The 11168-nt window shown below is 40.1% G+C and overlaps 1 long non-coding RNA gene across 1 annotated transcript; it reads left to right on the top strand.

Moving 5' to 3' along the window:
• Nucleotides 1-899: 899 nt before the first annotated feature.
• LOC130095408 (uncharacterized) lies at nt 900-9876 on the top strand. Its single transcript, XR_008808103.1, has 5 exons — nt 900-1044; nt 8303-8380; nt 8514-8591; nt 9397-9453; nt 9636-9876. It is a non-coding gene; the product is annotated as an uncharacterized LOC130095408 (long non-coding RNA).
• Nucleotides 9877-11168: the final 1292 nt, after the last annotated feature.

The following is an 11168-nucleotide window of genomic DNA, read 5'->3' as shown; positions in this document are numbered from 1 at the left end:
AACATTTAAAATCCCTCAGGTCTCACCCTCTCCGAAAAGCCAAGCCAATGTTGATTCTTGTTTTATTACGAGCTCTGTTGAATTCTCTTTTTGCCAGCAGACTCGTGAAAAACATCACATCAGGTCTAAAGTGTAAAAATGTATAATAGGCTTACGATAGTGAACCAGGGTAACACAAAACACGTTTTGGAAGAAGGATTGATGATGTTGGATTAAAAAAAAAAAGAGAAAAAAAAGTTACATGTACCTTTAACCAATAGCCTGTGAGGCTTTAAGTGACGTCAACTGTGAATAGGGAAACATTTCAGAGGTTGTTTCAAGCGATTACATTTTGTTGAAAGATTATGAAGATATTATTTTGTTTACAATAACATCTACTGATGGATTTCCACAATAAGACCATGATATACCAACAGTTTTAATTTTCGTGATGATTTCAATGTCCTAAAAGGTTGATAATGACTGGGGTTCTGTGTGGAGATTCAAGATTTGAGTTTCGCTCACTCCTATCTTCCGAAGACATGGAACTGCCCCGGGGGTGAATGAAGAGAGAATGACAGAAATGGAAGGAGGTAAAATAGAGGCAGGGAGGGAGATGGCGCTAATGCATGGAGTGTATTCTGCTCGTAACCTTGATGCTGATGGTTCCCTAGAATTTAATAACACACAGAGACCAAACACACACACACATTTCCCCCTAGTGCACCTTGTCCTCGGGAAAGTCTTCATCAGGGACGTTATATTTATCTTCTCTGAATGGACAGCATGTAGCAAGGTAAACAGACTCAATCAGATGACAAGCCCCCAAGCTGAGGCACAGATAGAAAGAGAAAAAGAGAGAGAATGAGGGAAGGCAGGGAGAGTGAAAGAGTGAAGGGAGGGAGGCGAATCTGAGAGGTGAGGATTCTGCGCTGAGCGTGAGCGTGTCTTACTGAGGATACAATTGTTACTGTTCTAACTCGTATGCAAAGGTCCATTTTGTGTTGTTTTAAACAGAACTGCTGCAAGACTGTCCTCAATGAGCAAACACTGAAATATCAACAGGTAAGACCACTTTAACAAACTCCAATACGTCATGTGTCTTTTATATGATCTTTTCTTATGCTAATTACAGGATACACACCGTATTTTTCTTTTTAGATTAATTTATGCATTAAAGAATTGTAATTATTATTTTAATCTGGGATGTTGATGTCATCTAAACCCTGTGTGTGTGTGTGTGTGTGTGTGTGTGTGTGTGTGTGTGTGTGTCAGAAGAAGAACAGAGAGTCCACACACACACACACATGCTTGTTTTTCTTTCATGTTGGTAACTTTCCATCAACTTCAATTGTTTTTAATACTGAGCTAATGATTTTTTCTATCCCCCAACCCAACATGTAACCATTTTCATTTTCATTAAGACATTATTTTGCATTTTTTTGTTTTCCATCTGGGGCCCTGTTTACACCTGGTATTAAGATGCGTTTTGGTCAATCGGATCACAAGTTGACAAGGGAGACACATTCCCGTTTACACCTGGTGTTTTAATCCGTCTCTTTTGTCCACTTTCTTGATGTCCTGATTTCTTCGAGGGGAGGGTTTTGGGCGAGTAAATGTATGGGCTTTTTCAGATCTTTCGATCTAATGGACAAAATAAGCTCACGCAATTTACATATGAATGCGACCTTAGACGATGGAAAAACAGACGGAGAGCAGCCGCTTTCGTTTCTGCTCTGACAGCCGCAAGACCACGCCGAACGCTGAGTGTGTGTTAGAAAACAGGAATGGTGAGAGAACATTGTGCTTAGTACATTTTCTTCTTCAAACCAAACTTAGGTCTTCAGCCGACAATGTTTAAATCCCGTATGGATAGCGCGCTTCCAACACATTTGGTCAGTAGGTGGAGAGAGTAGGCGGTCTTTTGTGGCATTCAACCACGTGAACTTCTACACTACTGGTACATTTACACGACAACAATGTAGGCCTACTAAAAATGGAAATGTTTTTCCTTTGCGTTTTTCGCATACAGACGACAATGTTTTCAAAACGAGACGAAATGATGCGAAACGATTAAAAACGCTGTGTTCTGCTGCCAGGACAGTAGTTGGCGATGTCACTTTGTAAAGAAACACTACGTGCCATAGACTGAACACGTAATCTGCATGCCGTTTACACAACACCGTTTTCAACTAAAAACGGAAAACTTTTTATTTACATGACATTTGAACATTTACATGACAACAGTGTTTTGGAGGCCTGAAAATGCAAACTTCTGAAAACGTATTTGTAATCGATTTGTAATGCAATTGATACTGTAATCGTCTCTGTGTAAACTACAAAAACGTGAATTTGTGAAAACTGTGACGTCATGTGCATGCGTATTACATGTTGAGTCTATAGCTGTGTAGTGTTTATTTACAAAGTGACATCGCCAACTACTGGCCTGGCATGAATAATAATACCCTGTTTACGTCTATATTTAACGTCTTCCACTTGTCGCCCGATCGACCAAAACGTAGCTTAATACCAGGTGTAAACAGGGTCTTGGGGACCATTAGTCAGTCATCACAATTTAGTTGATTTTAGGATTTACTATACTTTCGGCGACAATTGTCCCAACAATATAGCCAAACACCACAGCTGCACTCTACTTCCCACAGTGTTCATTCAAATTAGCCATTAGCCGAATTAATCAAATGATGTGTATATATTACTACAGAATTTATATAATTTTGCTTGTTAAAATGATCTTAGTTTTAATTCTTTCTTAAATATGAGTCTGTTAAACAGCCACAGGCTTGGCTGATATGTAGTTAAGTGGTCAAAAGATACTTTTTAGAATAAGTTGTGCACAGAGGTGTTTGGTGTTGTTGTTACAGTATATCAGACAGTCCTGCATGAGCAGTCACAAGAAAGAAGAAAAATATGAATCATGAATGAATTAATTGTTCATGATGTGATCTAACATGCATTTAGACAGTAGAATACTGAGACTAAAAACACTGACACTAAATACACTACCCAAAGTGCTTTGCATGAATTGAGATCCATTTCAAGGAGTGACTCCCATCAAACTGATTTCCTGTGATTTATTAGATTGCGATGATGATACTTTCTGATCTTCATATTAGATATCTTACAACATTTCAAATGCTTTCAGAGTTCAGAGATCATGCACAACATGATCTGAAATGAATCAGTAGATTTAGTTGGCTTGGTTTATGGAACATAATGATTTTGACTCATCTTGATCTTGATCCAGTATTTTGTTCATAACACAAAGATGTAAAATACACAACAAAGACATTTCCATTTCCAAATGGAAAAATCAAAATCATTTCCCATTCAACAGCAAACTCAACAGCGTTGTTGTAACCGTTCTTAATGTTCTCCAGAACACTGTGCACAGGCATAAAAATGTACCCTTCTCTGTTTTGAAAGATGAAAAATCACATTTTGAGGCAAGGGTCTCTGTAATCTAAACTCACCCTGGAGGGACACCGCCCGTCACATTCTTTCCTTCATCTATCAGGCTCCTGGTACTAGCTTGTTGCCATGGTAATGCGTCTGGAGCTGTAGAGTCCTAATTGGACTCAGTCCTGGGTGAGATTTTGAATGGCTGCTTCCATGCCTCGCTCTTGTTTGGAATAACTTGAATACTGATTAAGGATACTGTTTTACGGACATTCACAAAATACCGAACTAAGAAAACGGAGGCCCTGTTTTATAATTATGTATCTTTCTTCTTGCTCAGTATTTGCATCTCATTTTTAAACCGTCTTTCCCTCTCTCCCTGTCTGTTTATCTATCTATCTGTCTATCCCTCTCTATAGCTCTATCTCGCCTTCATGGTCTCTCTCCTGCCAGCAAATACACATGCATGCAGGGCTGAGGGTTTAATGAGTCACAGTCTGCTGTCTCTATGTGCTGACATTTGCACCAATCTCATGTTTGAGCTCAGAGTCGCCTCAGCTGGTGGCCTTCTTCCAGTTGACATGACATTTCAAGAGTCCTGCTGGGTGACATACTAGTTCCTCTAAAATTATGTTTATCTAATACCAATACTAAATTGTAGGCTACCAGTAGCGGCTCCTGACCGAGCATTTATGTAGGACAGATTCTGAGTCTTAGCCCTTTATTATAATAAATATTTTGTGAGCTTTATATTCTAATCGCTGAACACATACAGAAAACTTTTGGCAGAGCAGAAGTCTAACATCCTGCATTATTCAGCCTGAGGGTGGCGCTCTAATGATGATTGACATGCACGCATAGAATGCCTTAATGTAGTATGTATTGCCTCCGAATGTTGTTTTAGAATGTTAGTTGTGAGAATTCTGGTTGGGAAAATAATTTCTATTCTCAGAACAAACATAAAACAAACACAACAGAACTAAATAAAGTCTATTCCCATTAGCACGTTTAAACTTTCGTTAATTTGATACGAAGAACAGACCAACTTTACTGACCTAATGCAGACTAATGTAAACAAAGCTGAAGCAGACTGATATTGTATTGGTCTGGAGGAGCGAGGTTTACGTAAGGTAACGTGAAAATAAGAGGGGCAGTCTGAAATCTGCCCCAATGGCTTTCAATTAGAGCCGAAGCAGTTCCATTTTTGGCCACGGATTCACTTGGGAAAATTGTGGGGGGCTGTAGAGGTGGGGAGGGCTCTGATAATTGTGCTGTTTTATAAACTAGTTTATAAGTCGTATTGTATTGTACCTCCATGTTCAATCTCTGTCTATGCATTGGTCAGTATTTGAGCCATGATTTGTTTGTAATTTTAGAGCTTTGAAAGGTGTTGATGAGTCATATCAGTGAAAGGAAAACTAATCACACAGCAAATAGATGCAGTCTAGGCTTAGTTTGCCAAATCCTAAGATTATTAAAGGCAAGTCTTATTATGCAGTCAAGGTTCTGAGCAGTCAATAACAATAGAGGTTTAATCATTTCATATAAACAGAACAATGACAGCGATTATTTATTTGAAGCAGAGATGGCATTCATGAATGCATTTAGAAAACATCAATATTTCTACACAAGCAGTTTCAGATATGATGAGTGCAGAAAGGGAAATACCTAAGCCAGTCCCAGGCTTATTTCTGCTTCAAAAGCTTGGTGCTTTGGTAAAGTGGGTCCTTTGTGCTGCGATGATTCAGTGACACAGTATGAAGACATTGACTTCACTGCTCTGCTCCAGATTCTGAGAAATTTAATCGAGCAAATGGTTTCTTAAAGTGTCCATATTATGCCTTTTTAAAGTGTTGATTTTTTTTTGGGGGTTTAATAATTGAAAGTTAAAAAAACACATTATTTTCCTACATATTTTAGATTGTTGCAGCACCTCTCTTCCCAGTCAGTAAAACTCTGTTTAGTTTATGCCTCCATGAAGCCCCTCCTTCAAAAAAGCGCAATGTGCACTGATTGGTCAGTTGGACCAGTGTGTTGTGATTGGTCAACTGCTTTGAGCGTGTTTTGAAAATGTTACATCCCTTACCATAGCCACCTTAGATCCAAGCTGGAAAAAACAGGACCTCTTGGTCTGTCACATGAGTGCAAGGAGCGCATGACGAATGAGAGTCAAACGAAAAAGGTTTTATTTAGAAATCCACAGGTAAACGTAGGAGATAAACCGAGAATACTCAACATCTTACACAGACATAAACCATAGACGAGATCAGACAACTTAACTGAAAGAAACAGGGAGTATAAATACTAGAACAAATGAGGGAACTAATGAGTTAATTAACAGAACAGGTGAATGGGATAACTAATCAAACACATTGTGAAACTGGGTTAAACAGGCAGATAAGGAAGACAGAACCAAAACACAAAGAAATATGGCCAAAACAGAACATAACTCGGACATTACGCTCCTCCCGAAAAGGCGCGTCCTTGCGTCGTAAATAGTCAAACTGAGGAGGAAGGGCAGGGGGCTCTGGAGGAGAATGTGGAACTGGATAGGGGCGAGACAAAACTAAGTCCAACACATAAGTCCATGGAGGAGTGGAGGGTGGGAGGAGCCAAGAGGGAAACTGTGCAGACGACACCCTGGGGACGAGCGATGGAGAAGGACAAGCTGGAGATGGAGACCCAGGTGGAGCTGACTAGCAGAAGAGCCCACGCGACATTGCTCGCACTAGAGACCAAGGTGGAGCTGCAGCGACGAGTGTCCGAGGTGGAACCAAGAAGCCTAAAGCCTGAGGCGGAGCCGGTGGGACTGAGGATGAAGGTGGAGCCGGGGGAAGACAGAGACAGACGGAGCCAAAGGTGCAGGTAGGACGACGTCTGACCATGGCGGAGCCAATGGGACCGAGGGAGCCCGTTGGTGCCGTAAGGATGATGGTTTCTGGTGGAGCCTAGGGAGGGAAGAGCCAAGGCGGAGCCAACAGTTCAACATTCCGTGGTGGAGCGAGGGGTTCGGAAGCTGGATGCGGAGCCAGGGGATCCTTCTTACTGGGCGGAGCTGGTGACCTGAAGCTCCGAGGCAGATCCTCACAATATAGTGTAGGAGGTGAAGCGTGGTGAAGGTAACCAGCGGTGGGGCTGTGGATCTGACTATCAGAGGAGGTGGGAGAGAGAGGCTGGCAGGGATCACATGCGACATGAGGCTGGGTGGAACCAGCAGGGAAACAGGAGATTCAGGGCTAGTTGTATCCATCAGGGAAAAATAAGATTTAGGGCTAGTTGGAACCAGCAGGTAAACAGGAGATTCAGGGCTAGGTGGAACCAGCAGGTAAACAGGAGATTCAGGGCTAGGTGGAACCAGCAGGTAAACAGGAGATTCAGGGCTAGGTGGAACCAGCAGGTAAACAGGAGATTCAGGGCTAGGTGGAACCAGCAGGGTAACAGGAGATTCAGGGCTAGGTGTATCCAGCAGGGAAAAATGAGATTTAGGGCTAGGTGGAACCAGCAGGGAAACAGGAGATTCAGGGCTAGGTGGAAACTGCAGGTAAACAGGAGATTCAGGGCTAGGTGTATCCAGCAGGGAAAAATGATATTCAGGGCTAGGTGTATCCAGCAGGGAAAAATGAGATTTAGGGATAGGTGGAACCAGCAGGGAAACAGGAGATTCAGGGCTAGGTGTATCCAGCAGGGAAACAGGAGATTTAGGGCTAGGTGGAACCAGCAGGTAAACTGGAGATTCAGGGCTAGGTGTATCCAGCAGGGAAACAGGAGATTTAGGGCTAGGTGGAACCAGCAGGTAAACTGGAGATTCAGGGTGGAACCAGCTGGGTAAGGAGAAATTGATAATTATTTGGGATTATTGGAGATGTTTGAGAAAGATAATTACCTGAGGCCATAAAAATCAAATCTACAGTGGCAGGGTTGTGGGTGAGGCTTTCCTCCAAGCTCTTGAACTCCACAAGCACTCCCTCAGTGGCACAGTGTGTTGTGGGCTCACGCACCTGTTCATACTCCCCTTGTGGATCTGACTTCGGGGCGATGTTACTCTCCGTTCTCATTGCAGGCTAGGGCTCGTCCATCACAGCAGCCCGATCTCCATTGTCTGCGGTGGGCTCTCGCAACTCCAGCGTGCAGTTTGCGGTTGTTGGATGGCTGGTCTCTGGATGTGGAGTAGGGCTGGTGTGATCCTCAGCCAGGCCGATGGTGAACAGGGAATCTTTGTTCATTTATCATTTACCAACCCAAGTTTCTTTGTGTTTCATTTACCCTCATCATTTACCCTCATGTAGTTCCAAACCATGTAAGACTTTCGTTCATCTTCAGAACAGAAATACATTTCTAATTTAATCTGAGAGATTTCTGTCCTTCCATTGACAGTTCACTCAACTACCACTTTGGGGCTTCAAAATGTTAATAATCCATATGAATCGAGCAGTTTAATCCAAATTTTCTGAAGAGACAGGATCTCTTTATATAATGAACAGATTGGTAGTGACTTTTGCATAGCACTCACATTCACGTTCTCTCACATAAAAATGTAGATGTTTTGGGATATTCAAATTCAGGCTTTTGTTGACAAGCGCTTTCAATGGTGCCTTTCTTGCTTCACTTTACCTTGAAAAGCCATGTCTCATTCTCAGCTACGCCTACAGTACCTTGTCATGGGATTCCCGCCAGGAGCAATTTGGAATCGGTTAGTTCGGTGAGTGACAAATATTCCACAGAGACATGGTACAAAAAGGTGTGAAAGTGAAGCAAGCTTCTAAAGAAGAAGACCCAATAATCTCTGTAGACCAATTACGGTTATCATCCTATTAAACTAATAGGTGACATTCAGAGATGAAATTTCCTCTTTGTGAAGTATTGTCACGGCTAATGTTGTTGTTCTCCATCTCTTTCATATTTTCAGATAAACAAAAGCATTGACTACTTTACCTAGAGACAGCTGATTTCCTCAAGCCAAGACATGGAAAGGACAGAGAATAAAGTGAGTGGAGACTGAACCAAATGCTGAGAGCATAGCAGAAGAGAGCGGAAATGGTCCTAGAAAACACAGATTTTTCATTAGTGAAAGTTGATGATTTTCTGGTCTGAGCCCATCTTATTTTCATTCCCCCAAGGTGTCCACCATCTCCCCACAAAAACAGACAGTGAAAAATAGATCCAAGTCCACAGAAGAGGTACAGCAAGCCAAAAAGGTAATGGCTCCACAGAATGCTAATATCCAACACATTTCATTTTAATTTGAAGCTCACCTCTGATACATCTTTAATGTGCCTTATGTGCATGTATATGACAATGTGGCATTTGTACATGAAATAAGATGATTAAATGGGCAGGAAACTGTCTCAATTGTCAGGTTTCAGTTTTTACATGCAGTGTGTCACATACTAAAGATTTCAGCAGCTGTCCAGCACCATCTAGTGATATGGTCGAATAATCTTTAAATGTGTGTGTGTGTGGATTTTCTTGGGGACAAAGTGTCTCTACCTTTTTTGAATCCATAGTGGCGTCCTCATTTGGACAATTTCCTAATGATAATAACAATACTTAAAATAGTTTTTTTCACTTTTACTATTATTATTATATTTTTTGGAATGTACAAAGTATATCTGGCTTTCTTATAGCGCATAGAATTTTTTTTTATATTTTAATAATAATTAACTTGTAGAGAGATTTCTATGGGCTAAACACTGTCAGTAAATATGTGCAAAATTGTACCTTTAGCTTGTCACTGGGTCAATTGACAACAAATCCCCCTTTTATTTTTTTTAACAGGAGTGTAAAAAAAATCTTTATAAATGCTATTCATTTCTCAAGGTACTAATATGCACTCGCTGGGGAAGATATTAAAATGTGTATTAAAATGTTACCCCAGTTGCAAGCAAAAAGTCAATTTTGGATGGTGTATGTCGTCATTTAGATAGCTGAGTAAAATGTGCATGTGTTCAGAAATCCTCTTACTGGATTCTAAAGTCTTTGGTTTTTGCCCTCCTGCCACAGGCCTTTCATACTCCACAAAAATCTCTTCCGGCTAAACCAGAAACCGAACAACTTGAGGTAAACATGAAATTATGGATTATGGGCCGCTTTAGAGCTTGACTTTGAAAAAAATGAGATCAAAGATTAGTCCCAAGACCAGTCAGTACTGCGTGTGCTGTCAGAGCTGCTTTATTATGTGTCTCATGTTTGTGTTTGATATCCTCGATTATATGGTGTCTAATGGCTTGTATATTTTATAGGAGACCTCAGAACTGAGTGCCTCATCGGAGGAGTTCAAATGATTGCCGGATTCAAACTTCGGGACTTTGAGATTTAGAGAGATCAACTGGAATTATGGGTAATAACAAGAGGATGATTCAGTGTCTCTGTTTATGGAATTGTGATTTTAGTTTAGTCTGCATAGAAGAAAACCAACAATAATCATGTGTAGCTTCTTGAATTTGTATGCCTGATGATGTTTGTGAAATAAATGCAGATATGACATGTGATTTGTGTGTGCAATTCATATTAGTAGGTTAATACATGCAGAGTTGTAGTGGCTTGTAAAATATAAATAAAATATAAAAACAACTTTTCACAAACACTATCATAATATTCAAAAAAGTATATTTTACATTTGAAGTGCACTGAAATGATTTGTTTTTCTTGTGTTCCAATAAAAATATCTAAAATATTTAAATAACTTAATATCTAATCCGGCAAAATATCCTTATGGCTTGTCAGTAAACGGCCACTGTTATGACTGGCTAACAAAAAGCAGACACAAAGCATTATGAAATTATTTACTTACGGTTTGTGATGCAGGAGCTTCATCTTTCAACATTATGTTTCTTTACATTGTAAAAAATCGTGTTGTAAATCAGTATTTTTGTAAGTGTGAGGTGGAGAAGAAACAAATAGTGATGCTGGTGATTTAATGACTGAATTAAACCAATGTCATTAAAGTCTGGATTTCTATTTCTATTCAAAGCATGAAATTATCAGCTTTGTGTTTCCAAATTTTTCCATTGCAGTCAAAGGCTACCACCTCCTATTTATTGCTAACAACCATGCCAGTGTCCCCTGACTGATAACAGACAGACAGATGCCGAGAGTTCACATCATGAGCTTTCACCTACTCGAAATGATTTCTGCTTATTTGGCACTGAAAATTACTGTGGGCCGGATCATTAGTGCTGCTTTTGCTCCATTGTCACATCACCACAGTGAGCTCACGGCATGAGTACGGAATGATCCTGAAGGGCAGGTTCCCCGAAGCAGATTACCAGGGTTAGAAAATTAGAGTTTCAGGATATAATGTGCTCAGAGTGACACTTTATGAGAAAACAAATCAATACTGTCAAGCTTTCATTTCATTGCTCATGGGTGTTCATGTTTGCCAGCTGGCTGAGATGTAAATTATTGGAATGTTTGGGGGGAACTTTATTTTTATCGAGCTCACCTCTGTTGTTATGAATGTCCGTCTAGTTTCTGGGAAAACAAACATTGGAAAAAAAATAAAACAAAACTAATGAGCAACATCTTGAGAGATCAAATGAGAATTGTACTGTTAATTGTAAGATAGTATAATAGGGGTCTGGTGAGGTACACTTTCAATAACGTTCCATTAGTTAACATGATATAACAATGAAAAATACTGATGTTTTTTAATAAATTAAGTTAATATTCATTTTTACATTTACTAATACATTATTTAAAAAAAAAAAAAAATATGTATCTGTTAATATCATTTAGTCAATATGGTTACACTTTATTTTGGATGGTCCACTTTA

This window comes from Rhinichthys klamathensis, unplaced genomic scaffold (assembly GCF_029890125.1).
Source record: "Rhinichthys klamathensis goyatoka isolate OS25496 unplaced genomic scaffold, OSU_Roscu_1.1 h1tg000191l_1, whole genome shotgun sequence".
Classification (NCBI taxonomy): Eukaryota; Metazoa; Chordata; class Actinopteri; order Cypriniformes; family Leuciscidae; genus Rhinichthys; species Rhinichthys klamathensis.
This window is presented reverse-complemented; position numbering and strand designations above follow the sequence as displayed.